The sequence below is a fragment of the Thermobia domestica genome, chromosome 18, assembly GCF_964235325.1.
Source record: "Thermobia domestica chromosome 18, izTheDome1.hap1.1, whole genome shotgun sequence".
Classification (NCBI taxonomy): Eukaryota; Metazoa; Arthropoda; class Insecta; order Zygentoma; family Lepismatidae; genus Thermobia; species Thermobia domestica.
In genome coordinates this window covers 143,553,735-143,574,817 of record NC_137471.1, presented here as the reverse complement: position 1 = coordinate 143,574,817, position 21,083 = coordinate 143,553,735, and positions in this window count along the sequence as shown.

Sequence of the window (21,083 nt, the reverse complement as noted above, 5' to 3'; positions counted from 1 at the left end):
AAGAGACTTTTTTAATAAGAAGCTCAGTTGGGAAGTAATAACTGAGCCGATGGCTCGAGCCGGTTCGCTTGGGGTGAACCATCGACTCGAGCTGGCTTGGTTGGATGAACCATCTGCTCGGTTCGGCTCATCTGGGCCGAAGGCTCTTGCTGACACGGTTCGGTGAGCTGTTGGCTCGGCTCACTTCTCGGTTCGGGTCCATAGTGAGTGAGCTGTGAGCCCAGCTGCTCAAGTTGTTTACAATTGTAAATCCGGGCCGAACAGTTTTGAAGATATTTGGCCAGTGCCCTATAACTTTTAACAATGTTTGGCTCGAGCCCGAATACTCAACCTAAACCCTCAACCCAAATTCACAAGCTCGTGAACAATATCCTTGACTCCTAGAATTCACGACTACCGAGGTTAGCAATCAACTAGTTTTTTAGTATTCAAACACAGACCGCGTTTCTTTCATGTTTAAACACAGTGTTGTTATAATTATAATTATAATTATTATTTATTATTATTAATAATAATAATAAAAGTTGTACTAGTAGTAGTACTAGTATCATTGATAACCTATATTGTCTATGCAAGATACTTGAAGAGAATACTCGAAACTACAAACCAGATTTGGTTCGACTCGACCCGAATTCGAGTCGAGTTGGAGGAAATTTTTCGAATTGCGTTCAAAGATGTCTGTTTTTAGTCGAATCGAGTTTCAAAGAATACTCGCTCGTACTCACTCGTGCCCATCGTAGGATGACCACATTCTAACAATCGAAAAGTAGGACACAAGTATAATAGTACTGTATATGATATCTTACTGCGTCGGCAATACGCATATCATTATTTCAATTAATGTTAACCTTAAGTTAATGAACATTTTTGTTAAGAAGAAGCACTGAACAAAATTATTAAAGGAATTAAACACAACTCCAAATGCTTTGATGAATAACAAATTGGTTTATTTTATGAACGTACAGTCAAAGTTCGTGTTGGGCTAAATAATAATAATAATAATAATAATAAATTTCGAAGCGTGGTATTATTTTAAGAAATGAAAGAAAATTTAGACCGGCACAAAGGAACTTCTATTTAACTTGGTTAGCATCACTGTCATAAGTTCAATAAGAAACCTTTCCTACTTGACCGATATCTCAACAAGGCCTTCTCAGTAAAAGCGATGTATTGTAAAAAATGGTTTGTTTATTGTTCTCCATCCGTAGTCTTCTGAGGAGTGTTAAAAAACACAGCGGTTCATCATTCAGGAAAAGAGTGTGTTTGATTCAAAATATTGTGAATAAAGAATGAAACATTAAGATATTGCAAATAAATTAACTCTGGACATTTCGCAGGACATTTTAAAGAAGAAGGATATTTCTCGATTTCCTAGACATCTTCGCAACACGCAGGACAGCTCTTTGAAAAACAGTACTGTACTGCGAAAATCAGTACGTCTGGTTACCCTAGCCCATCCGTACGAGTAACGCAGTATGGCATTTTAGCCAATGTTACCTTATATGAAAATATTCATAACTTATAGCTGTCAAGTAAAAATGTGTCCTTGCATTTACATAAAGCAATTCAGAAAGGGCAATAATAATAATAATAATAATAATAATAATAATAATAATAATAATAATAATAATAATAATAATAAAAGCGATAGTAATAGTAGTACGGAAAATTGAAGTGATAACATTTGTTCACATATTCTAAGTTTCAGACCTAAAAGTAACGCGTTACTTTCGAAGTAAAGTAACAGTTACTTTTTGGGGGCAAGTAACGCGTTACATTTTAGGAAAAAGTAAAGTAACTTGTAACGCGTTACATTTTTACATGTAACTTACCCAAAACTGTCCATGGGAAAATTGTTCACTGCTCGGGCCAAGATTGTTTCTGACTGTCGACAGATGGATGCCGTTTATGGCATACCTTTGCCTGAAGTACTGCCCAAAGTTTGTAGTCCAACGGGTTAAGATCCGGGCTGCTAGAAGGCCAATCAATGGTAGAAATGAAGTGAGGGACGTTCCGCGCCAGCCAGTCCTAAGTTGGTTTCGCTGTGTGGCCTGGAGCGGAATCCTGTTGGAAGGTTCACCTGGTAGCAGATAGTGGTTACACTATAGGTGTTAGCACTGTGTTCTGGTATACCTTGGCAGATGTTTTAACACCTTGTTCGCAAAAATACAGCTGGGTTGTGCTTGAGTAGCTCACTCCCCACCAAACCACCACTGAGGCAGCATGATGTGTTGGGTGTCATCCAGAAGTCCTAAACGGCAGAACTCCTAAAAATATAGGCACTAGACCTGAATTTTAGTACTTCTGCAGTTTAGGACTTGTGGCACGGTATGATTTTTAGGATTTCTGCCGTTTAGGACTTGTGCCGCGATATGATTTTTAGGACTTCTGGCGTTTAGGACTTCTGCCTTTTAGGACTTGTGCCGTTTAGGTCTTGTGCCTTTTTCATTCACTTGCTTTAGTTCTGAAATTCGCCACCACCCCACGAAATTGCGACGATGCAGCAACTAGTTGGCAATAATGTCACGAACGTAGCTAATTCCAACAATAACAACTATATTTGTACTACTAAGATTATTATTATCACTATCTGTTCTGCACTTATACGTGAATTACATAATACAACTTATTTCATTCTAAGAATTAATTACATAATTAGTTAAGAAATTCGTTTCTTTCGAATGGAGATACGAGAATCCCAAGACAAATTCCTAAAACAAAAATAAATAAATAAAAAATTGAAAAAATGTTTAAAAAGCATATTTTACCAGACTTCTGAAAGCAAGAAAACATTCAGAATTTCAATATATACTGTGTGGAGCGAATTTTATTAAGAGTAAGACAAAAATCCACCAAAGTTTACTTAATTAAGACAAAAGCTCACTAGACATTTCACGAGTGAACATTAAATACCAACGGTATACATAAAGAACGCAGTAGATTTAAAATTGAACAAAGAACATTTACTATGCAATACATTGGGTGACATTCATAAGTTCTAAACGGCACAAGTCCTAAAAATATAGGCACTAGACCTAAATTTTAGGTCCTGTGCCATTTTTGCAGAAATTGCTACATAGTCATTTAGGGGTGTAGCCTGCAATTTTTTCTAGGGGAGCTTGATTTTTATATATTAAAAGCAAATCAAAAGTTTATTTTCAGATTACAAAAGCTTCAATAAGACAATAAATTTATACATATTACACATGTACATAAATACATAATATTATTGTATTTCCAGTTACTTCCTTTTTGAAACCTGGACCTTGACAGAGCGTAAATTTAAAACCACAGCTTGTGGGAAACGTACGAATAAGTTAGTTATAAGAAATCGGAAACTGTTCATGGAAGTCCATTTGTTTGACTGTATTTATCTTCTGTACTCTTATATAAAAGAGTAAAGATGAGTGATTTTTGGGCATACTACTACAAGTAGAGTCGATAAATTTTAGTTATAAGATATAATTTTCTTATGAAAGCAGTACATAAGAAAGAATTTTTGGAAATAAGTATCGTAAAAAGGGTGGGGTAAGATTTTTTTAAAGGGTAGTGTATCTCGCAAGTTTCTAAAGCTAGTAAAATAAAACTTGGCATATAAGCTTTCCTATTAAAAAAAAACAACTGAAAATTGAAAATTGAACACATAAAAGGGAAAGAGCAAAGGGAGCACATTTTTTATGTTCGATTTCCCCATTACTTACTCAGAAAATATGTAAATAAATTAAGGAAGGATTTGTTTAAGCTAGATGCGTGAAACTCGGCATTTGAACTTTTAACTAAAAGTAATAAAATACTATATGTTTCAGCGTCTTGAAAATTACACTTCTAAGCGAAAGGAGGGTCAGTTTCTATAATATTAAAATATCCCACTGCTTATGAGATTTGGGCAGAAAACTCTTTTTCCTTTAGGCCTCGGTTCATCCAGTTAAGCAAACGAGAGTACAAAGTGGCTGATTAATTAGGTTCTTTTAATTATTTTAACATGTTGACGTAGTTTAATTCTTTTAAAACTGTATTCTTTCACATTCTATTATAAACATATTTTATTTGCTGTAATTATTAAACACGTTTAATAAACATAAAACAGACTAACCTCCGGTCCCGGCCAGAATATGTTTTTGGTGTTAAGCCATCATTTGCCGTCCGTAACATAACCTTTGATTTAAACTTCACGTACTATCAAGACTCAAGTCTCAGAAATGTAGCATATATGAAATATATTACTTCTACTACTACTACTATACTACTACTACTACTACTACTACTACTACTAAATATTAATAATAATAATAATAATAATATAATAATAATAATAATAATAATAATAATAATAATAATAATAACAATAATAATAATAATATGTACTTCTGAAATACATATGTATCTATGTGTTATTAATTCTTTCATAATCTTGAAAGAAACTTTTGATTTGTTTATAGTTTGTAAAAATGAAGGCCCTCTAGAAAAACTTGCTGGCTATACCCTGAATGACTATGTATTGGTTTCTGTACACGTATTGTGTTATCACTTACTAGTCTAGTGTTATTTTTAGAACAAGACAATGGTTCTTGTCTTGGAATATTACTAGTTTGGTTTGGTAGTACAGTGATAGAGTGTGACCTATGATTTTATTTCCCTGTAGGGTATGCTATCTGCAATGCAATAAACTGTATATGCTTCTTCTTCCTAACAAGGCTGGGCGATAAGCCCCTGCAATTCCATTACAAATAAGGACGATATTATTTTATAAACTACTTGGTGAACCTTTGTTAATATAACGCTATTAGTTCTTACAACCTTTTGTTAATCTTATTTAACAATTGCAAAATGGAATAAGAGAGAAAATATATAATGATGATGATAGTTTATTTACATAAGGTATACATACAACAAAAGGGAATCTGTTGGTCACTACTGTGTATCTGCTAAACCAGGGTCAAACTCTGTGTGTCACAAAGGTTAGTTTAACAGAGTTTAAAATAATAATAGATATTTTGTTTGACTTACAAAGATTATCATATTAGCAAAATGATTTGAAATAACACGCCAGACATAGGATAAGCCTTGGGCTATATCGCTTAGAATTGTTTTAAGAGTAAATATATCATTTATGCATTAAATTTCATTACTGGCTACTTACACGTTTCGGCCTCGCATTGGAAGTCAGCTTCTCGTTCTTTTCATATTCCACGATAACTGTTTTAATTGCACACTCCGCCAAATTACCTTTCCGACCTTACAATACTTTCTTGGAAAACTTCGGCTAACATATATCACCAGACGTTTCGAAAACCGACATCCTTTACTTCAGGATACAATGCGTTATTTAGCATTTCACCCAACACCTCACCGTTACTATCATTCTCCACTTTCGCTCCTATAATCTACCACCGTTAGATCCCTCTTTACTTATCATCGCCGATTACGTCATTCATGAACATCTTCCTCTCATTCACCCATCATTTCCAGCACAGTGATTACCATTATTTACTAACATGGGACTCATTCATTTTCATCATTGAATAGAGCAGCCTCTAGGCTAAAGATAAGCTCATTTGTCTAACTAATATCACCCACGTGTTGTCCTGTGTATGCATCTCGCCACATCATTCACGCCCATTACTATATCATACGTATCGTGCATTCTATACCTAATCCTTCGTTATGATCATTAATGTTCTTTCCTTATAATATACTGCCTGATTATTTTCTTATTTATCTTCTTACTAATAACAATCATATATATGTAAAGTAACTTGGCTTCAGTTATCGCATCCTTATTGGTATGCAACCGTGCACTCACATGGCATCAGTTTGAGGGAATATTATTGATGAATTGGCAATGGCTTTCATGTTCTTGACGCTAATCCTTACATTTCCGACGATTTGAACTCACGTTTACTGAGTATGAGTGCATTCTGGGGATTTTTCGTAAAGTGTTTCCACACATTTGAATCACCCTGCTTCACTGTTATGCTCTACCGACATTGCAGATGTCTTTCTAGAGCATTTGAGTACAAATTCGCTATACTTAATACTCAGAACATCACTGTTGTCCGGCATCCATACCTGGCGATTATGCAACCACACACAACGGGCATGGTGTCCGCCATTTTATATTTGTTCCAGATATCGACTTAATACAAACGAATTATTGTTACCTGGTACAAGCTTATCAATTCATATCCATTTAGACCAAGTTTCACTTGGAAGATTATCCGGGACTCCCTACGTTCCTTTGGGGAACCCTTGCGCGTGCATGGTAGGATTGTGAAACATGCAAAATTCAATGGAGCAGGTATGACTTCTTCAGTGAATTTTTTACCCGCCCTCTTTATGTTGGTTAGTTTCCGAACTATTGGCGTCCGAAACTCATTTTTCCACGCTTTGTAGATCCGAAACTATGTCCGATAGCCGAAAGTTCAAGAGAACTTTTTTTCTTGTCTCAGTGGCAGGAGTCACCTCTCAAGAGTTGTAACACTTATTTTGCAACACTCGATATCTATCTATCTATCTATCTATCTATCTATCTATCTATCTATATATATATATATATATATATATATATATATATATATATATATATATATATATATATATATATACATATATATAGTAAGTAAAGATCTAAGGGTTTACTTGTCCCTACCATAAATCCTTCATTGTAACCAGATTCCGGCGTTGCCGCTCTAACTCAGGTAGAACTGTATAAAGCTCTCAGTATGGCTAGCCCCATTACGGTTATCATAGTAGCCCGAGCCCGTGCAGACCTATAAACACATTACCCCACAGAAATGAGTGCCATAAGTCCATGCCTTCTAAAGGCTGTTGCGCCATGAATTTAGTTATCATTATTATTATTGCTAATATTAATATGTAATATTAGTAATAGGCTTAATAAAGATTCTCTGTATCTCTCTCACCCTATCAATTGAGTCAAGCGCTGCTAAGCGGAGGAATTCGTAACTATTACAGAAGCTGACCAGTTGCGGGAGAAAACGCAATCGCAAGAGAAAATGAAATGAAATCTTTGAGTTTTACGTCCCACGGTTATGCCGGTTAGGCTAAAGGAGACGGTGATAATGAGAGATGAGTGAAATGGTGGAATGAAGAAAGTGGGAGGAAACGGGAGTACCCCGAGAAAACCCACGAGCACGATGTTTGTCCACCACAAAGTTCACTTGGCGGGGGCTGGGATCGAACCCGGGACCCCAAGCACCAGAGGTGAACGCTCTACCACTGAGCCACCGCGCCCCCCCAATCGCAAGAGAGCAATACGGGAAGATAGGAGCGATGCAAGAATAAATCCACTTCTCCAGGTTAAGAAATAGGAGCTCGCTGCCATATGCTCAATGTTACTGCTTCCAGTGACAACGTTGGCTGCCACTGGAAATGTAAATCATCTCTTTCTTTCCGTTTTTTAATTGACTTTTTTCAGAAATGCATCAATACTGTTTTGCGCTCAAGATCAAAGGTTTATTTTTCACTGATACACTACTTTAATACTTAAAAATATTTTAAGTATTAAAAAAATGTCAGGTTGCACAACCATGCAACATTAGTACCAGCCGCCGCTGCTATTTGGTATTCTATCTTACATGTTATATGCTTAATACTTATATAGAATGGGTCTGCGTCATTTATATGTATATTGAGAGATCGGATTTTGTCTGCACGTGCACGAAAAGAAAAGCAAATTTCTACATTTTGTGACTGAATTTTTTTTAATTTCTCCGGGGGGGGGGTGAATTTTCTTCGGGGGGAGATTCCCCCGGGCCACCCCCTGAATTCACCCCTGCCTGGCTATATGTCCTGCCCACCTAAGCCTCCTAGAGTTAATGATCCTAACAATGTTTGGTAAGCCGTATAATTTATGTAGTTCCTCGTTATGAAGTTTCCGCCATTCCTCTTGGGTCCGAATATTCGTCTGAGCATCTTCTTCTCAAATACTTTCAGTCTATGTTCTTCCCTCAGAGTAAGCGACCATGTTTCGAAACCATACAGAACAACAGGTATGATTACTGTTTTATATATTTTAAGCCTCAAACTCCTCGACTGAATTCGCGACGACAAGAGATTTTGAACTGAATAATAACACTAATTCCCTGTTTTAGTTGACATTTAATTTCTTCGTGAAAATGATTTTCGTTATCCTAGATATTTGAAAGTATCCACTTTATCAGAAGTATTATTTAATATTTTAACGCATTCATAATTGGCCGTATTACGTTCCCAACCCACTTCCATGTATTTAGTTTTCTCTGCATTTACTTCTAAACCCTTGTCCTGCAAGCGTTTAATAAGACCTTTGCATTTCTTTCTATTGTTCTCCCATCATCCCCTATTAAATTTACATCATCAGCGTACGCATAACCTGGTACCATTTCTTTCTTTACTATACCTAGTGCTCTCAACGGGTCGGGTCGGGTTCAAGACCGACCCGACCCGACCCGTGACTAGAATTGACTGACCCGACCCGACCCGAGTGACCCGACCAGTGATCCGATCCGATTGACCTGACCCGACAACCCGACCCGAGCTGACCCGATTGACCCGACTCTACAACTCGACCCGACTAACCCGACCCGACAACCCGATCCGAGCTGACCCTATTGACCAGACCCGATAACCCGACCCGATTGGCCTGACCCGACAACCCGACCCGACCTGACACGATTGACCCGACCCGACAAACCGACCCGAGCTGACCCGATTGACCCCGATCCGACAACCCTACCCGAGCTGACCCGACACGACAACCCGACGCGAGTTGACCCGACCCGACCTGACCCATTTGAGAGCACTAACTACTCCTTACATATATGTAATAACAATAAGTAAGATGTAGTACCCAAATAGTATAACAGTTGAAGTACAATGACATTATATTTCTGTTCCCATGTTACCTGCTATTTAGTGGGGAGGAAAGCTTTTATATATAAATATTTCGATGGGGTAACTTGCAACATCTGTTGCAACATGCCGCATGCCATTGAAATAGAAATTTTTGCGGTTAAGCATTGTTATATGAACAATTGTTGTTGGTAATAAAACTAAGAGTATTATTATTATTCCATTATTATTATTATTATTATTATTATTATTATTATTATTATTATTATTATAGGACAACAGTGATGGCTTATTGCTTGCAGTGCCTAGTAGTAGTTGTTTCCTTTCATCTTCTCAGTTAGAACTTCAGACTGCAGGTCAAAGTGAGCTTCATGGATCACCTGCAAATGCATCTAAGAAGATAGTGTAGAATCCTTCAGATGATCTCCTGAACATGTATGGTTCTTTCCAAAATCTGGAACTAGAAAACTGACAGCTCGGAAAAGGAAGAGAGGTGCTATTCTTACAGACACTCTAGAAAAAAGTACTTTCGAAATGAAAAAGAAGCATCTAAAAGCAACCGAAAACGTAAAATCATCAGCTGAGAAGAATTTATTCTCAAGTCGTCTGTTTGGTTTCTGAAGAACCGTACGAAGAACAGGATACAGAAGAAGACTGGGTACAGTGTTTATGTTGTGAGAAGTGGTCTCATTGGTCGTATTCCGAGAGAAATCCGTACTACATCTGTATAGATTATAGACATTGACTGCCACAGTGAAAATGAGTGAAGCGATGTTCAAGCTGTAGATTTGATAGCATTAAATTTCTGAATCAAGTCCGATTGTTGCAACTTACCCCAGATGATGTTGCAATTTACCCCATGGGTGGGGCAAGTGTCAACAGTCGGACTTAGTTCAAAAAGTGGATGCTATCAAAACTGCCGTTCGATGTTTTGCACTTCTCTTTTTTTGGTATGTAGTTAAGGCATGTACCTTTTAGTACACTCAATATAGTTTTTATATCTATAATAATTTTCGAGTAAAAAAACAGACCTGAAAATTGTTGCAACTAGCCCCATCTTCCCCTACAATCACTTTTTCAAAAAAAAAAAAATGTATAAAGCCAGTAAAGCAATTAACATGTAGGTCTATTTTCGAAGATAATATAGGAATTTTTCGTGCTGCTAATTATTTATTTTTAAAAAATCAGATGCTGAAACCAATCGATATAGCGCAGTTTAAGCAATTCAGTTTGTTTTATTTAAAAAGAAAACTCTCTATTTACAAATTTGATTGTTCCTATGTATTAGAGCAGTCTTCGAAAAATCAGTGCCTATTGTATTTCTAAAATATAGCTGGAGCCGCGGTGGGTCAGTGGTAGAGCGTTCACCCCTGGTGCATGGGGTCTCGGGTTCAAACCCTGCTCCCGCCAAGTGAACTTTGTGGTCGATAAACGCCGTGTGCGTGGATATTCTCGGGGTTCTCCCGTTTCCTCCCACTTTCTTCATTCCACCATTTCATTCCTTTCTCATAATCACCGTCTCCTTCAGCCTAACCGGCATAAGCGTGGGACGTAAAACTCAAAGATTTCATTTCATTTTCTAAAATATAGCTGTATTGATTTATTGGTATATATTTACCTTCAGTTTGTTTGAGAGAAAATTATTACAAGAACTAAAAAGTGTTTCTCTAGTAAATACGTTTTCATAGTTTAGCTATTTACGTTACTAAACAAATTTGGTTTTTTTAATACATAAAATGGCGCCCGTATATATATAGGGTGTAACTTAATTAATATAACAAACGTCGTTAGGTGATTCCTGACACCGAAATAAAACAAAAACTATACAACAACCTGGGTGTAACACCCGAAAATTTGTCGGAAAAATGTATAAACCGCCATAACTCATGAACAAAACGTCGGATTGAAGTCGGGCAAAAGAATGTCCATTGTTTTTAGTCGTAGATTCGATTAGTGTACAGTGACGATGCAAGGATGACTTCCAAAGAAACTGGAGCATTCCTTTGAGTATTTTATCAAACATCGAATGAAGAAATGATCAATCAAGTACAAGATTTAACATTAAAAAATAATAGTGCATCGTTCAAGTTAGAAGAACACTCAGAATTCGAAAGAAAGAGAGATACACATGTGTGATTCATCTATTTTGTCTCAGTACATAATGACGTCTCGGAAGAAGATTTTAAATGGAACGAAGTCTTTAACGTATCACACTTATATCTTCTAGGCTAATGGTAACGGATGATAAATGAACGGCTTCCTGTCCAAGAGTGTGTGAAAAAGGAAAAATAACTTTGATCCAGATTAGGTTTAAAACGACTGTGCATAGGACAGTCAGGCGGCATGTAAATAAATATAACATCGAAAAATGCAAAGATCATATGTGATGAACGAGTGTACAAGGAATTCTCCACATGACCCAGGGATTCAAAATATTGTGTGAATAGATATGGGGCAAAAGTAAGCTGCATTAAACGGTTTCTTCCTCGTAATATGTAATTCCGTGGAATATGGTACTTCTGTGCACAGAAGCAACAAAAGTGGGGAAACAAGGGATGTTGTACACGTTGCATAACGATACCAAGAAGTGCGCTGGAATAGTATACTTGATTTATCCGTTAGATGAATCTTCTCCCAGGAATACTTTTGATGGCGTTTTCCCCTTCCTTCGAGTTGGCAAACCTCAACTTTTCCCTGAGCTATGAAAAACTTCATTGCTATTGTGAATATACCAAAATACTATCCTAGTGTAGACCACTTACATTTTGATTTTATCATTGCCGGAGAAATTTTCTCAAAGGAAGCTCGTTGAAAGTACATTTTAAAAAAAGGATAGTCTTTTTTCGACATTCTAATGTACATACCTTAGAGCTGTATGGAATACCTACACGGAGGAATACCTACGGAACTATCGTCCCTTGTGTGCCACTTGCGAGTGGCTTACAGAAGGTTGTCTTGAAGTTTTATTGTGGAATGGCTTCAGTTAGCATGGCTGAGTTGTAATAAGCATCTACGCAACTTGTGAGTGATATACATAGTCAGATGCTCTACTGTTACACGTGTAATTACTGTATAACAGGATGGGAAATGTTGTGTTCAACGGTAGAGGGTTGTGTCCAGGTATTTAAGGTCGTGTAAAAGTGTAGACGTTGGTGTTTAAGTAAAATTGATTGTGTTAACCTGTACACGCCTGCGCGATGGAAGATTACCCTGTCCACGAGCTGGCAGATATGCAACTCATTTATGGAGCAGCAAAGGGCAATAGCCCAGAAGTGAGGCGTTTACATCGTGACCGTCGCCCTCAAAAGAGAGTAACTTTCCTTGTATTTTTCCACGCCTCCATATTCGACTTCGAGAGAGGGGTCCCTTCGGTTTCTCGTACGTGAAATCGGAGGAAATAGCCCCATATGGACAGCTGAACTTGAAGACAGCGTACGTCGAATGATCAAAACCGTCTTGAAACTATCATGTGTATGGCGTAAAAACCCACATGCAACTCTAGTAAACGATCAGCAGCAGAAATTTGGTGTGGTGTGGTGGATAATTTTGTGGTAGGATCTTATTTATTATCGATCTGTCTGTGTGGGAGTACGTATCTTTTATTTTTACGTAATTGTCTCCCAAAATTGATAGAACATGTGCCCTTGAACATAAGACAGCAGATGTGATTTCAGTATGATAGTACACCTGCACATTTTGACAGGAATATGCAGACTTACCTAAATGAAACATTCCCAGATTGGGAGAGAAAAACGTGTTATGACAACCTCGTTCATTCTACCTCACGCTGCTTGATTTTTTATTTCGGGGATACGTATGAAACTCCGGCCACGACAGTCGAAGAACTTGTAGCTCGATGTAATATAGCTGCAGCAATCATCTACGAAATTTCAGATGTGCTTGATCACAGGCGGAAAAATTTGCTTCGCCGATGTCATCTTTGCAATGCGGTCAACGGTCGACAATATCAGACTGTGAACTGTTATTCTTCATAGCTGTCTCGTGTACACATACTGCATTGCGCAAATACTGTACAAGGTACCTCTGAGTATTTCACAGTTATCCTACCTTGTACGAAACAGAATAAATCGATAATTTGAAATTGTATTTCTTTCTTTCCTTGTGCAACACGCGCAACACCTTGCGTATCGTCGAATTTCATTCCTTCTGTACTCGTAGTTATTACCTTCCACGGATTTACGCATTACGGGGAGGAAATCTTTTAATTTAGCTTACTTTGGCTCAAATTATATTCACATAATTTGTGGGAATCACTGTTGTTATGTGAAGAATCCCTTATACTCTAGTTCATCGTACATGATCTTTTGCCCCTGACTGTCTTATACACAGTCGTTATAAACCTACTCTAGATCAAAGTTATTTTTTTCTCATTTTTACACACTCTTAAGTTGAACAGGAAGCCGTTGATTGATCATCCGTTACCATTGGCATAGAAGTTATAATTATGATAAGCTAAAGACTTCGTTTCATTTAAATTCTTCTTCCGAGTCCAGGAATCACCTCCAGACGTTCATTACATTAATGAAGTTACACACTATATATATAATGATAAAAAATAATACCGATATTAGTGTCGATGAAATAGTATTTGGAGTCACTCAGACGAACAGTAACACTCCCGATGCAGTTTAAATCCATACTCAGATTCCATTGCCCTTTATGCTCAAAATGAAACTATTCTCCCCGTGCGAAGAACGGGTATTCTGTTAATAATTTATTATTAAACATCACACCATAAAATACAAAGTGTATCACGTAATGCACACGTTATACTGTTACTTGCTTAATGTATAAATGGAGGATGAAGGACTATTATTGGATCAAAAGATCCAATATATTTCAGACAATAAATTTCTTGTTGGCTTTATATCTGGAGAACAACATATAGTGTACCCAAACCTAAACTATGACTGAACTCAGTATGATGTGCTTAGTGCCTGAATAAAACGAAAGCTCGATTTAGGGGCCATTCAAAAATTCTGTTGCCCTTGATCCAAAAAATCTAATATATTTCATTCAATAAAAAAAAAATCTTGTACGTCTTATATCTGAAGAACTACATATAGTGCAGCCAAACCAAAACTATCACTTAACTCAGCATGATGTGCTTATTCCGAAAGTAATACGAAACCTTGATTTAGGGACCGTCCAAACGTTTGTAGCCCCTGATCCAAAAAGTCCAATATATTTCATTCAATCAATAATTTTATTGTATGTCTTATATATGGAGAACTACATATAGTGTAACCCAACCCAAGATATCACTTAACTCAGTGTGATATGCTTATTGCGTAAAAAATATGAAAAGTCGATTTAGGGACCGTCCAAAAATTTTGTGGCCCGTTATAAAAAAAAATCCAAAATATTTAATTAATCGAAATTTTTCTTGTACTCCTTATACCTGGAGAACTACATATCTGGAGAAAACTCGATTTAGAGACCGTTCGAATATTTTATGGTAACTGATCCAAAAATTAATATTAGCCAAGATCATAATACTTTGATCCATTTTTTAGATCATTCCTAAAATTCTTGTTTTTATCCAATCTTTCTTTTAAACCGTATCACTCTCTTTGTTCTCAATTTGAAATTTATCAAGCAATTATAAAGCATTGCTTATTATCCAATTTGTATTCGGTGTAGAGCTTCAATTTTCTCAAAGTTTCAAATAAGATAATAAAATATGATTTACTATCGGAATTCGTGTCAGGTATTATTATTACTTTTATTGGTGTTTTCCTTTCTTTCAATTGTTAAAACAAGAAACTACCTTGCACTGTCATAAAATATGTGCTCTTTTCCAATAGCATAATAAGTGCTCATATAATTTTGAACTTTAAAATTAAGGATTGAATCAGTACAAGAAGTACAATTTGGATAACGAATGACTTATAATTGATGTTTAGTGGCGTACTGAAGTAAAGGGATTAAGGACTTTGAAACCCCCCTTGAGCAAGGTATTATGCAAAATTAAGCACGTTTATCATATTAGCACGTTTATATATATAAACACTTGATATTATATAAACTTGTGTTCCTAAAGCCCCTGAACCCCCTAAACATTTGCGTAGAGTACTGATTGTGTTTCTCTTATTATTTTAACCGTTTTATGCTTTGAACGAAATTTGAAGTGCAGGAACCCTGTGAAGGTGATCACCTTTACTATAAAAATTTCTTTAATGGTTCTTAGTTTTTCTTCAAAACAATCAATAACGAACGAAAAATAAATGATTGAGTTTGATTTTAAATCGAAATTTGAAATACCACCAAAAAGTTGGCCCACCCAACCTTATTTTGTAAATCACTCTTAATAATTTTCAAAACAAACTATTTCCTCTTCAAACCAATCAATAAGAAAGGAAAACATGTTATTAGCTTGAGTATTGAATCGATATTTAAAAGCAGAAAAAACAGTATGAAGTTGACCACCAAATGTATCCTGGAAATAGATATATTTTACTGGTTGTTTTGAAACAAGTGATTTTTTCTTCAAAATAAGCAAACTGCCCCGAAACAAATCACCTTCATCAACATTATTTCTTAATTATATTCTTATGTTTTTCGAATCAAATTACTTTTCTTCCAAACAAGCAACAACAAATCCATATCAAACGATTGATTTTGGTCTTGAATCGAAATTTGTAAGTAAAGGAATCAGATTGAATTTGATCACATTCTAAATTTATTTTGTAAATCTCTTTCTCTATTTTTTCGAAACAAGCGATTTGCTCTTAAAAACAACCAATAAGAAACGCTTGGCTTCGGTTTTGATTCGAGACTTTAAAGTGGAGCCAATATGAAATTCCATCACCCATTTCTCTTGAAAAGACTCTTTATGTTTTTCGAAACAGACTATTCTTTTTCAAAATAATTAGTAGCATACGCATATCAAACAATTGATTTTGATTTTCAATCAAAATTTTAAGAGGAGGAACAAGGGTAAATTTGGCCATATACCAACTTTATTTTGTAAACATCTCTTTATGTTTTAAGAAAGATACGATTTTTACTATTTTTCTTCAAAAAAGTCAATAACAAACGAAAAACAAACGATTGGCTTCCGATTTCAATTCGAAATTTGAAAGGAGGCAACTTAACATAGGTGCATTGCTTCGCTTAAAAAAAAAAAAAAATCCAAACGCAAATTCTAAGCCTACAGTTTTAAAATTGCAGTTACATGTACATACTTCAACTTAGTATACATAAAAAATTACAGCATTATAAAAATATCAGACAAATAATATTATTTATTCGGTATTGAAAACCTCGAATCAACTATTGGAGTTATTTAGCGTATTTTTTTTAATATCACAAAATTAAAGGTGTATTTATTACGGCATGGATATATTACGCACAATATTTTTATACAATTTATATATATATATATATATATATATATATATATATATATATATATATATATATATATATATATTTTTAAAAATAGACCATTTAGAATTATTTATCCTTACAATTTTTTATATCCACAAATTCAAGGTGAGGGATATGCGATATTGATATTTTCAGAAAGTGTTGACCACCCTACAGAATGTCGATCCTGTGCCGTGTCGATCCTGTGCCGTGTCGATCCTATGCCGTGTCGATCCTGTGCCGTGTCGATCCTGTGCCGTGTCGATCCTATGCCGTGTCGGCCCTGTGCCGTTTCGGTCCTATGCCGTGTCGATCCTACGCCGTTTCGTTCCTATGCCGTTTCGATCGTATGACGGTTCTCTGCTATATATCCTTGAGAAAATAATTGTTACTTAATATTGCGTAATTATAAAATAATGTATTTTTTATAATTTCGATCGTATGAAAGTTTTGCTGTCGATCCTATGCCGTGTCGATCCTGTGCCGTTTCGGTTCTGTGCCGTGTCGATCCTATGCCGTGTCGATCCTACGCCGTGTCGATCCTATGCCGTGTCGATCCTACGCCGTGTCGATCCTATGCCGTGTCGATCCTACGCCGTGTCGGTCCTGTGCATGTAACCCAGCATAAGACCATAGTATGTACCTCTATCAGTATTGGGGGTCTATATCGTTCCCTTTCATGGGTAAAAAATTGCCAAAAATTCAAATTTCGGGGTTTTTGACCTAATTTATCCCTTTTGATGAGGTGTTATTACCCTATATGGTTATATAGGCGTATACAGGGGTCCATTACCTTTCATAAGACATGGGTATATTAATGCACCCCTTGAAAAATTTGGGAGAGGTACCTTGGCCCACCACTTAAATTTTGGAAATTGACCAATTTAAACATTGGGTATTATAGTACAGGACCCTAATATGTATGATGATAAATTTGGGTGGTCCACCTCATTTCCTTCTAGGGGTACAAAATTGCCAAAAATATAAACGTAAGCAGTACGTTATACCACGTGTTTGGTTTTTGGTCGATTTTATCCTCTTTGATGAGGTGTTATTATCCTATATAGTTATATGGTCATGTATAGGGGTCCATTCCCTTTCATAAGATATGGGTATATTTGTGCACCCCTTTAAAAATTTGGGAGGGGTACCTTGGCCCACCCCCTTAAATTTTGGAAATTGCCCAATTTCAACATTTGGTATTATAGTACTGGACCCTAACATGTATTATGATAAATTTGGGTGGTCCACCTCGTTCCTTTTTAGGGGTACAAAATTGCCAAAATTTTAGTACAACCACGTGTTTGGTATTTGGTACATTTTATCCCCCTTTGATGAGGTCCTATTACCTTATATGGTTATATGGTCATGTATAGGGTCCATTATCTATCATAAGACATGGGTACATTGGTGCACCCCGGGAGGGGTACCTTGGCCCACCCCTTAAATTTTGGAAAATGCCCAATTTAAACATTTGGTATTATAGTACAGGACCTCAATATGTATCATGATAAATTTGGATGGTCCACATCGTTCCCTTTTAGGGGTACAAAATTGCCAAAATATAAACGTTGTACCACGTGTTTGGTTTTTGGTCCATTTTATCCCCTTTGATGAGATTCTATGATTACAGGGGTCCATTTCCTATCATAAGACATGGGTATATTGTTGCACCCTTCTTAAATTTTGGCAATGGGGGTCCACTGAAATTGTCCAATTGAAGCATAGTACAGGACCTCAATATGTTTCGGTGGTCCTATTGTCAAATTTTTAAGTACAACCACGTGTTCGGTTACTGACTCAATTTATCCTATTTGATAAGGTTATAAGGTATGGACGGGTATCCCCTTTCAATTTGGTAGGACCCTTCGGGTGTAGTACGGTCACGTGATCAATGATTTGGTTTTGATGCGCGACGAGGTCCCTGGTCAATGTTCTCTAGGAATTAGGTGGAAACTTTGCCCAGGGTTCTCGTCTTATATCGCACAGTTTTTTAGGAGAATGTGATAACGTTATATGTGGAATGGACAATAAAAACACATAAATAAGCATAAATTGTATTTTATTCATTTTTCTGGTTTCTTCTTTTTCTTTCTTGTTACACTAAAGTATTGACAATGTTTGTATATTGAGCTGGGTTTCTTCATTAGACCGCCTCCTCTTCTTGATTGTAATGACTTGTTTCCATGTTTTGCATCATAGCGCCCGTTTGCAAAGCTTCGTATTGTGAATTCTGTAAAAAAGAACGAGGAAAAAGATGATTAGTATAGAAATAGATGATGATAAAACAAATACACTTACAATGATAAATATGATAAAATTACCTGGAATGTATATTGCAGCAGTCTACGATCATTAACCGTGGGTACTGTTGTGAGCAAATATTGAATTTCACGCAGAGATTTTCCTTGGGCTTTACAGCACAAATAAAAAATAAACATAATAGCCACATACGGATGAACCAAGACTTTGCATTTGGCTATTATTATATTTATAGTACATACAATGAAGTTTTAAGAATGTAACATGTTGTGGTACATAAGGAGGAAGGCCATAGCTGTCAAAATATTCTCCAACACCGCGATTATCAATATAAATTGCAATCCAATGACTTCCTAGTTTTGTAGATGGATCTGTATTTACAATGATTGCCAGGGGAAGAGAAATCCGTGAGGGCAACTCATCGTTTGCAAATACCCCAGTAAAATGATTTCTGAACAATGGACTACCGTTTAAAGCACTAGCTAATTGTAATGTATTCAACATCGTGAATGGAAATGAGACATAACGTATACGTACCTTGTAATTTAAAAGTCCAGGATAATGTTGCGCTGGTGGTCTATCTCTAGGAGTGAGGAAAACTCCCCATACACAATACAGTTTGCAGGTGCTGCTAATTTCTCTTGGAAATGAACTTCCAATCGGATGGCTCCATGTCGTTGTAAATTCCAATAGTGACAATCTCCAGCAGAAGAATCGGAAGTTAGGTCAAATACAAACAGTGTATATCCATTCTTGTAGTCGGCTCTTGAAATTGTATTTCCAGTATTGGTAAAATGTATGCCAGAGCCTGAGAACAATGTGTGGTACGATGAAATGTAGAGATTTTCTTCAAAGTTGGGTTGCAATGGTTTTGAAGGTACAGCTTTTCCATCCACGTACAATGTAAAGAAATTAATGTTTAGATGTTTAAATTCAAATGGATTGCTGGTAATAGTTCCACTGGATGCTTCATTCGATGTAAATCCTACAATAATACGATTTGGCAATGTTCCCATAAACAGGTTATCAATAGTTTTGGATTGTATATCCTTCGGGATGGTAAATGATTTCATTTGAACCCTTGTCAGAGGACACTTTGCCGGCGTAGATTGTAAAATTTTATTGTGTGCCAATTTGACATTAGGGCTGATGCTGACTTTTTTCACCTGCAACGATGCATCTAGAATATTGATTTTTGCATTGACACCACTTTCACCGGCCATGAGACAAAAGTTTGGTTTTGCAGGAATAAGTTTCACACGTAATTCCCTCCATGAATTAAAAATTTACCTTGATTAAAAATGTCACAATGAAGATGTCCAATCATATCGAATTTCATACTTTGTTTTGTCAGTTCATAGCGTTGTTGAAATCCTTTGTTCTCACTTGTGGTTGCGTTCATATGACCAGCCGTATCTTGAAACCACATTGCTGTTTGTAAATGTGTATTTTTAGCTCCATCACTATAATTGAGCAGTTTTTCCATGTACGAACGATATGGATGATTATGTGACGGAAATGAAATCAGTTTATTGTTCAAGTAGATTTGTACTTCACTAAACATAGCATTTAGAAAATCATTGACAGGTGCAATTGCTTTATCCGTATTGGTGAAGGAGGAACCATCTGGTTTCACAATTTGTGCTTGGATGTATAATAAGGTTTGTGGCAAATCAATGTATTCATCACTGCTACCACTCACTACAAATTCTATTGGTGAATTTTCAGCTATTGAACTAATTGGTTTGTAGCCTATAATACGATTGTCCAGAACACTGGTTTGCGTGGGTAACGTTGAAAAAATGTCAAATTCACTTTTTACACATTCACAGGATTGATGATGTAAGAAAGCCATCGTTGAATTAATCAAAAATATCTGGTGACGATGCCAATGATTTCTTCTTCTTCTTATGTGATAATTTACGTCTCTTCGTAGGATTGATGATGTTGTTGATCGTTGGAAGGTCAACCTCAAACTGAGAGCAGTCATCCCATTTTCGTTTATGATATCCACTTCCCAGCATAGTTTTCAACTTATTTTTAGCTTTTTCTTGTAAATTTGATTTTGCCTCTTGCATACGTTGATGAAACGATTCTTCCAGCGGTGGATTCGAGATCACCACATCATTAATCATATTGGCACCTGATTTTAATAATTCTTTTCCCACAGTTTTAGCGCCTTGCTTCACAAGTGGTAACACTGAACGAAATAAGCCACCAAGGAAACTTCCAATGCCATGTCCTGCTTGATAGGGACTTCCCACATAGACGTTGCCGATACCGGACAACGCTTGTTTTTGGTAGTATTGCAAATACGGATCAGTCATGACGACGACGACGGAAATGTAGTTTTGTACACACCGTTCCAAAGGTGAATGGCATACGATGACCTGTGCTGTCCCTTATATCGATTTGTATTTGCTCAAAATTCATTTTTTCCACCGGAACATAATGTGCAGGATTAAAGATTTGTACTGCATGACTTCCAAAAGTATGATTCACAGGATCCATGTTGACAATTCGTAGCAAGGGTACCATTGTATCTCCAACAATGACAGATTCAATAATGTCACAAT